The sequence below is a fragment of the Neopelma chrysocephalum genome, unplaced genomic scaffold (assembly GCF_003984885.1).
Source record: "Neopelma chrysocephalum unplaced genomic scaffold, ASM398488v2 Primary Assembly neopelma1_23, whole genome shotgun sequence".
Lineage (NCBI taxonomy): Eukaryota > Metazoa > Chordata > Aves > Passeriformes > Pipridae > Neopelma > Neopelma chrysocephalum.
Window position 1 is genome coordinate 1,013,392 of NW_020897691.1, and position 9,242 is coordinate 1,022,633.

Below are 9,242 nucleotides of genomic sequence, written 5' to 3' on the forward strand. Positions count from 1 at the left end.
CTGCCACTGAAATATTTACAAGGCTGATTCTCCCCGGCTTGTGCTGTACTGCAGCATTAATAGCCCTTAAGTTCCTACAGTTTAGTGAGCCTCCTTTACTAACTAGATAGGAAGGAAAGTGAGGGATATTTCTGCTGCTTAGCCTTTCCATTTGTGTTCCACGTGTAATTGGGTTTTGGCATGCAGCTAATGGACAAAACCTTCAGATAAAGTGGCAGATAGATAATGTTGATGTCCTGCATGACAGCTGCTTTTGTCTATCATCATCCTGGAAGTCTACATCCTAATAGAAGATGATAGTTTGCTTTTGATGTCACGGCCAGCTCCCTTAATGAACCTTAATTGAGGGTTTGACTGGTTTAGAAAAAGTAAAAGCCAAAGTACCTGGGAATGAAAGTGACAACTAAATCTGGTGAGTTTTCTCCTGCCCATACTGTTCCTAGTCTCTGAAACAGTGAAACTTAGTAAACCTGGTATTACGGTAATCAAGCACACTTGTTTTTGGTGCGTGACAGCTTTACCTACTGAAGGTAAAGTACATACTGCTGTGCATGCACACGTACACACAGGTGATGCATAATTTGAAGAGACTTGAAGTTTTACACCATTTTTTGTTGGGCTGAGTGTTACAACTTATCTGACGTATCATCTTTAAAATACCTTGCAATAGATACACATTCAAGTATGTTCCATTCGACTTTAAACAGATAAAGTTGAGTTAAATCCTGATGATCTTCACTGTCACTTTAGAACCACTAAATCAATTTATCAAAGCAATATATTTTCTTTCACTAGGTTAGATTTTTTAAGTGATTAATCAGTTTGTGCATACATCCAGGTACTTAGTCTTTAGCTCTCTTTATGCACGCTACTGGCCTTATCTACAGTGTGTTTGAGTAACTATTTTTAGATAACAACTGCAAAGTACAAATAATTTTCCTTGTTTGTTGGATGCCCTCTGCATCGTTACAGAGGGAACTGCGATACCTGAGTGTTGATAGTTGGTATGGCTTTGGGGGCAGCTTTTTTTTTTTCAAAAAGTGAGATGACTGTTAACTTTTTTTGTGCATGCAAGTTAGGACTAGTTCATTTACAGTGAGGCAGACCTCCCTAGTTCATCTTGTGTGTCCCTTTTGACAGGAGAAACAGCATGGATCACTTAATTGAGTTTAGATAGGGTAAATTGAATGCTACTTTTTATGAAGTTTGATTGTACCAGTCGCTAGTGGTCTTTCCCTGAGAGCTGAATTGTCAGAGTCAGGTTGGAATGGGATTTCAGCTTTGTAGTTTACTGGAACCAGTTGCAGTTTACTGAAAGGTCTGGGCAAAAAGCATAAATCATTCTGTAATCTCATGCTGACATATGGTATGTAAATACCATGATCCACCCAAAGAGTAGCCAGCATTATAAATGTACTTTCTAATCTCCTGCTGAAATGAGCGCTCAGTATAATGCAGCTGTAATCTAATAGATATTAACAACCTGAGAATGTACAGTAAGACCTTAATAATTCAGTATTGTTCAGTTGGCTCTGACTTGTAATTAGCTTGATAAGGGTTGTGCTTCTTGCAGTCAAGCAACTAACTGTATTAGTTTAATATCACTAGAATTTCCAAAGCCTTGACTTCCCAACAGAAATAGCCAGTGACATTCTACTATTTTTTTTAATTAAACATTTTTGAGGTTAATATGCAATACAACAAATTTTCATGGTGGGAAGAAGTCCAGATTTTTTTTTTTACAATTATTTCCATTCTAGATTCTTATATACATGATAAAGTCATGCAGCACTCCTGGTATGGCCTAAAACTTTTGGGTGTAGTTTTGGTTTACTCTGCCTGGATTCTCTTGTTCCTCTTGTAGACCAAAGTCATAAAAAAATCATTAGAAGTTGTTGCAGCATTGCTCACAATAGGCATAAAAGGGGAAGGCTTATTCCACAGGTCCAGTGGGTTTACTTTGATGCACAAGCTCACCCTGGAGCTCCTCTGGATGCAGGTGCCTTGTGGGCCCATCCTAGTTGTGCAGGATAGAAATTGGACATCCTTTTCAGGATGAACAGCTGAGCTCATGAATCAAGCAAAAAGAAGTTAGTGAAGATATAAGCAGGAGGCCAGAGAGCAGGAATCCCACCCAAGCTGTGGAAAAGTAATTTATTTTGTATGGCAGTTATGGAAAAAAAAAAAAATTTGTCCCAGTAGAGAGCTTACAAATGAATAAGGGGATGGCATTGATAACAACGCAAAATCTTGCCTCTCTTGAAGAAATATGAGTTTTTGCAGATGAAGGCACTATTTTCTTAATTTAAGAACTGAGAACTGGGCAATTCTTCTCCTCCCCCCCCGAAAAAGTACCCTTCTGAAATGCTAGAAGTCTTGAGCAGATTTTTTTGTACAACTAACTGACCTGTGCACATGCTGTGTGCTCTGTGGTTCAAGAGGCTGATGGCAAGATCGGTGCAGGATCTATAAACTCCCTTAGTTTCTTTACAGAGTATAACATGCCAAATTCCTACAGGCAATGATGTTAAATGTTTGGGGGTTTTTGGTTGGTTGGTTGGGGTTTTTTCTTAAGGAGCTGCTGATAGACCTGAAAGAACTTGCTTACATGGCTTGAATGTATTAATCTCCATTTTGGTAGCAAAATCCCTGTGGGATAGCATGCCTATTAGGGATCCTCCAGGAAGAAAAGAAACAGTGTCTGCATGTAATAGTAAACATTCTACAAAATGTTAAATTTTGCAGAGCTATGGGAGTTTCTAGAATGAGTTGCACAATATCAGTGGCAGGTCATAGAGTAGAGACAAATGCAGGAGTCAGTTAATTTTTAAAGAGTATTTTATGTCAGGACAACAGTGTGCTGCTCTGTGACTAAAGGCAGAATTTCTTTGCAGACTGATTCATTATATCTGTGGTCTGATATGGTCTGCTTGTTTGTCACAATTAAGTAATAATTTATTCTGCCTCCTGAAGAATGAAATTTGGCTGCTGTGTATAAAACACTGACTCACCAGTATTTGGAAAACAAAGTAGATATTTTCTGTGCTTTGTTGCCCATCAAAGTTGGTGATTTTTGTTTTGGCCACTCCATGGCAACTACTTCACTGGAGTGTGAATTAATATTGCAGCTCCAGGAGTTTGGTGTTAAAATTGGTTCTCACCAGAGATCTTAGTCAGACTGTTGTTTTGAATAGTGTCATGACACAGCCGTCTTAGAAACTCCTTGAATACATCCACAGTTAGATTTTCTTTTTTCCTAAAACTAAGACCATCACATCTTCCACTTAGTTGTAGAGCACGATGTAAAACCTCCTTATCTAATTCAGTCTACAAAAGAATGTATTTTCATGCTTTAGATAATTTCAGTCAATCTTGGAAAATGTAGCTATACAACATACAAAAGTGACAACTCCAACACTCACACACAATATGAGCTGTTGAGAATCACTGTTATATTTACCAACATTTCCATATCCCTGTCAGCCAGTTCTGCACAACTGTTGTCCTCATCATAGTCAGCAGCACCAACAGAGATTCCTCTCCTCTCCCCAACTCGTCCCCGGGGGTGATTCTTCTTCTCCAGTTTTACCCTGGCATGGCTTCAGCAGGAAGCGTTCTTCATCCCTCGTCTTTGGGAAGTGGGGGATGTTGCATCTTCCTTTCTCCAGCAGGAATTCTGTATTCAGGTTGCCAGCCCAGCTACCTGAGAGAGTGCCAGTAGCAACCATGTCTACTACGGAATTGACAAGGTTTCTCTCAAACCCTGGGTAGCTTGTCTGTCTCCTGGTGTACGCTTCAAGGGCCCTCATGTCAGAATTTATCCTTCGCCCTGGACATACACCCAGAAATAGTTATGAAATTTGCCATTGGAATGTTTAGGTTACATCTTTCCCTTTTAACTTTGCACATAAAACTTTAGTTACAAGTTTCAGAAGCTTTTGAAACATGCTGTATTAAAAAACCTCATCATGCTCTGAGTGAATGTGGCTTTGGACTTAACAGACAGCCCCATAGGAGAGAGGCCTAAGGCAGAGGATAAATGGTTCATGTAGGCACCTGCAGGGAGCCTGTGGAGGCAAGGGGAAGCAGCATGTCGAAATGCTCCAGCCATACAGTTAAAATTGCCGGACCATCTGTAATCTACTTGCTTGTGCTAAATAGTAATAATCCATTTAAAAAAGCCTTGCTTTTGAACCCTGTGTAACTTAACACAATGAAAAAAATTATTTTTCCAATGTGAAATCCATACTGCTTTTGAAAACCAAGAAAGCTCATACCAGTAAAGTTTAACTAAGTGGTATTTCTGCTTACAGACTGGACGAAGACCGAGGCTGCAACGTTAGCTTTGCTTTCACGGTTCATGCAGTGAGGTTACAGACTTCGATAAATTATGGAATGAAGATCAGGAAAGGCAAAGCTTGCACACACAGTCACAGGGGCTGTCTGCCTGAGCTCTCTTTCCCTTGCTAAGGTGGTGTGAGCAAGTCCCTCTGCCTCTCTAGGCCTGATTTTTGTGGTAGTTCCTACTTTCCTTATTGACTTTGGAAGGGGCAAGGGGAGCAGTCCCACCAGTGTCACCCTTGTGACCCTTGCGTTTTGGAGTGCTGTTTGAACCAATTTACTAGCAATGTTGCAGTTGACTATACACAATAAAATGGAGTGGTGTCTTGGGAGACCTAAGAGCTGGACAGGAGAGGCGAGAAATTAATCTGTCAACAAATCACTTGGAAACTTGTGCCCCTGCACACCCGAGCTACCATCCGGAGTGCTGCTGCACTTTGGTAAATTAGACTGTAGTGTCTGCTAATCCTCAGGTTGCATTCTCCTCAAGTTACTCCTAGGTCTGCATGTAGGAACATCTCCTAACTGGTGAATTTTAAAGAAGAAAGTCAAAGGGAGAAGAAACAAAAAATATGATCTGGCACAGGAGGGAGTCCAGGGTTGGTCTTAAAGGGTAAATCTTTTTCTGATGTCTTATTGGACATGCTCTCCAGTACATCTTACTTGCTGTAGGCAGAAGGTAAAGCTTTCTTTAACCTTTCTGGAATTAGAAATGTAGGCGTAATTTGAGTAGATTTTTTTTTATGCACCCTTCTGTCATATGAGCTACGACCTACATCTCAGCACTGAAATAGGGAGACCAGGAAAAATGAGGTGGGGCAGGGAAGAAGGAAGAGCTTTGCTTCTGAAACACAGACTCCTGGAGCCAGGAGGGACCATGAGGGTCTGGTATGAAAGGATGGTTTCTGCCTTCAGTGATAGACAGGCGCTTGCCTAACCTGAGACCTCACAGCCTCTGTGGTGATCTGCTCCAGTGTTTCACTCTTAGAAAGTTTCCGCTACCAGCCACTCAGATCCCTCCTGCTGCAGTTCAAGCTTGCTGTTTGGTGGTCTGTTTGCTATGGATAGGGAGGACAGATCATTCCCTCTTTTTCTGCAGCAATGTTTTGGGTATTTGCTGGTCCCCATTTTTTCCCCAGGCTGACCAGTTCTCTGAAGCTCTGCTTGGACATAATCTTTAGAGATCTCCAAGGCTGTGTCTTTGGTTTATTTTTCTCTGTGACTGAGGAGTTGGGACCTGAAAATGGTCACAGTTTTTTTGCTGATGTTTGCTGTGCTGAGTGAAAGGGATGGATGACATCATGTATCTTGCTTCAGGAAACTTAATTATGGATTCTAGTATGATGTTTCCCAGCTTTTCAATGTCACAGCTTTGCTGATTCATATTTTGGTCCATTTTCCATTTGCTTTATTGATATTTTTTTTGCAAGGTGTAGAAACTTGTCCACAGCCTTACTGCATTGCAGCCTATTTTTCTCAGACCCTTTCTCCAATGTTAAAGTAATTTTGAACTCTCAGTGTGTTTTCTGTTGTACTTTCTTTGCATCACCTGCGCATTTACTGAGGACACTCTTTATCCCATTGCTGACTTCGCCAATGATTATTTTAAATTATATGAAAGCAGAGCCTGTTCACTGAAAACATTTTGCTGGTTTGATGATGAACCATTTTCCAGGGTGTGATTTTTTTCCCCCTGACCAAGTCTGCACCTACCCCAAAGCAGATTTATCTAGACCACATTCCTTTGTTTCTGAAAACATCCTACAAGTCTGAATATGTCACAATTCGAGCTGATACCAACAGCTTGCTAATGCTGTCAAGAAAATAACCTGATCTTCAGTTTGTGGTTGCTGAGTCTTGTGCCAAACCAGTTTGCCTCGCTCACCTGGAGGTGGTACTTGCTGCTTCCCATGAGGAGAAAGCTTGAGTTTGCCTATTGGATAAAGAAGTGGGAGGCAAATACAAACAATATTTTCACTAATTCCTAGCTACTCATAACTTATTAAGCTACTTAATAATTATTAAGTTTAGAGTGATCTTAGAAAATTGGCTGTAAATAGATGATTTTTGTGCCACTTTTTTTTGTGTGAGAGTACTCTGAACATACTTGTTCAGTCAACCGCAACTCATTCATTAATATGGATGACAGCTCTGTCTACTGAAGCACCAAAAAAAAATTCCAAAAAGGACATAATCTCACTGGTATCAAGCTGCTTCCAGAGCAGAATGGAAAGACGGATTTTCTTCATATTGACCACCCTGCTTACTCCAGGCTTTGGCCATCCCTGTAGGAGCCCAGTTCACTCTCATTCAGAAACAGGCAATGATGGTCAGATTCAGCCCTGGCATTTTGCAACCCTTTTGTCTTCCTGTTTTCTCCCTTCAGGCAAAATTGTATCAACGTGGTAATCTTGGTGCAGGTGGAGACCTGTCCCTGGAAGAGCAGCCTGCCAGTGGTGAGGCTGCATAGGAGACGAGAGCCAGAAACTGATGGGACAGAGGGCACCGGCTTGAGCTGGTCATGGGCTTTGCTGGGTTGGCTATTTAGAAGAGCAATTTCCAAATTCAGCACAGTCAGTAAGGGAGAAAAATAGATACAGTAAATAAAGAAACCTGCAAAGTTTTTTTTTCAGTCATTCTAGAGGGCAGAGCTGGAATTTAAAAGGTTGCGACAGCCATGGTCTGTTCCCAGTAGCAGGGGGGGTGAGAGATTTCATTCCTTATTGTAAGGAATCCAACTCAGTTCAATTATCAACTCATTTCTTAAATAAAGAAAAGGATTGAGAACATTTTCCTCTCCTTTCAACTTATCCCCCCTGCCCCCTAAGTTTCCCAACACCACACTTGCATTGAAACTTAGGCTAAACATTTCCCTTCAGATGCTGCCCTCTGCAAAGGCTTTTTAGACAGAGGCAGCTCGAGAACTGAAATTTGCTGGGCAGCCGAAAGTGAGCACTTCTGGCACCTGAGAGCTGCCGTCCCGGCCCACTGCCGGTCAGCTCGCCACTTGCCGGGAGACAAAGGGAGCCGCATCTGAGCCGTGCTGAGGCTGCACTTGCCGGAAGAAACCTAACAATTCTTATTTACCAAATTGGCAAAATCCTATCATTGCAATTAAGGGGATATGTAATTAACTGTGTCTTAATTACAGCAGCTGCCACTTCATCTGAATGCAGCAATTTGCGGAGGAACCGGGGGAGATGCTTTAAATTCGTGTGTGTAAACAGCGCGAGCACAAACAGTGCGGCGTGTGTGGCTCCCGGGGCCGCGATGCCTGTCCCGGGAGGCACGGGGCGAAGGGAAAGGCTCAGTGGCTGCCGGCCTACCTGCTCATGGTGGCCTCTGGAAAGCCCTTGGGGAAGCAGAGAGCTTTGCAGACCCTGCCACAAACCTACCGCCCAGGGGTTTTACCTCGAGCTGCAGGGCTCAGCGTTGCCCAGCGCTGCAAAGCCCTCCTCACAGAGAAAAGTTTTCAAGAGCGTCTCACTCCTGACTCCCGGCCTGTGTGAGAGCACAAGCCCCTGTTGTGTGTGCTGAGTGTACTGGGTGAGATTAATTTTGCTTGGTCTTTCACCATCCACTTTCATGGCTTCATCACTCTTGGCTGGCAAGAGCAAAGCGAGGGAAGGGGTGGAGGTAGCACACACTGCCAGTCTGTGTCCCCTCTGTCCTCTCTCTGGCTGCACTCTCCCTGTCTGGCTGCTGCAGGTCTATGTGATATTTTCAAAACGTCTGCTCCCTCTGCTGCTGCAGCCTTCCCTGGATTACGGGAGTAATTTCCTGGGAGCTGCTGTGGACTTCCAGTGTTGCTAAGTTTTCCTTAGTGAGATACCAAGAAGGTCAGGGTGTTTGTGGATTCACTTGGGTACTTAGGTTTCACCACCATTCCAGCCCACCTCAGTGGTTTCCTGCTCCTGCTTCCTGCCTGTAACCAGGACTTGGTGACTGGCTGTGCTGGTTTAGGGTAGAGAGCTGTGACAGGGTGGGTGTGGTTTTCCATACCTTGAGAGACAGCGTGGATTTCCCAGCTTTTCTAAGGCAAGAGCCATTGGTGCTCAGTGGGTAGGAAGAGGGCTGGGACTGCCTTTCAGCTCTGTTCCCCAACAGTGACTCCTTCCAGAGATCATGCTCAGGGGCCATGTTATCATTCCATGCTTCAGCTTACGCACCTCAGCAGCATCTGTGCCTCAGGTACAGCTCACAAATACTGAGCTAAGCCCAGAAGGCACTAATTGCTGAGCTGCAGCTTGGAAAGAGCCATGAGCCCCCTCTGCCACTGCTAATAAATAGGATTCATGCTACAAAGGCTGAGGACTGTGCCTGCTGAAGTTAGTAGACATCATGTGGGCTCCATAATTCAGCTGTATTGATTTGTCCCGTATGTTTCACATGTGAAATAAAGCTTCTTTCTGTCAAGTCAGCACAGGAAGGATATCCTGCTTGGTACCAGCAACATTCCTCTGGTTTCCTAACTGAAACCTAAACTATTTTCTGAGTATTTCAGTAATGTGCATCATCACAAACACTTCATTATTAATATGCACATCAGGAATTTGAAAAGATGGGATGACATCCTGTCACTATTTAAATGATGGCATGTGCTCCCATGGATGCTGGTGTGACCAGAATTTCACCAAACATTGCTACTCAGCTGTCACAAGCTATCTTCACATCACTCTGCGGGCCTCTGGGTTGCAGTCAATGGCACTTTGAGAAAAAGAAAAACACAGTTAAACTCGTTAAAACTTGTCCATATTAACATCTTAAAAAGCACTTGTAGATTTACATGATGACTCAGGCTTCACGGAAAACTTTTAATGTTTCTCTTTCTGTCTTCTTTGGGATGAAGCACTACCTGCATGGTGTTCTTAATACCAGTTACATTTGCATGGATACATGCG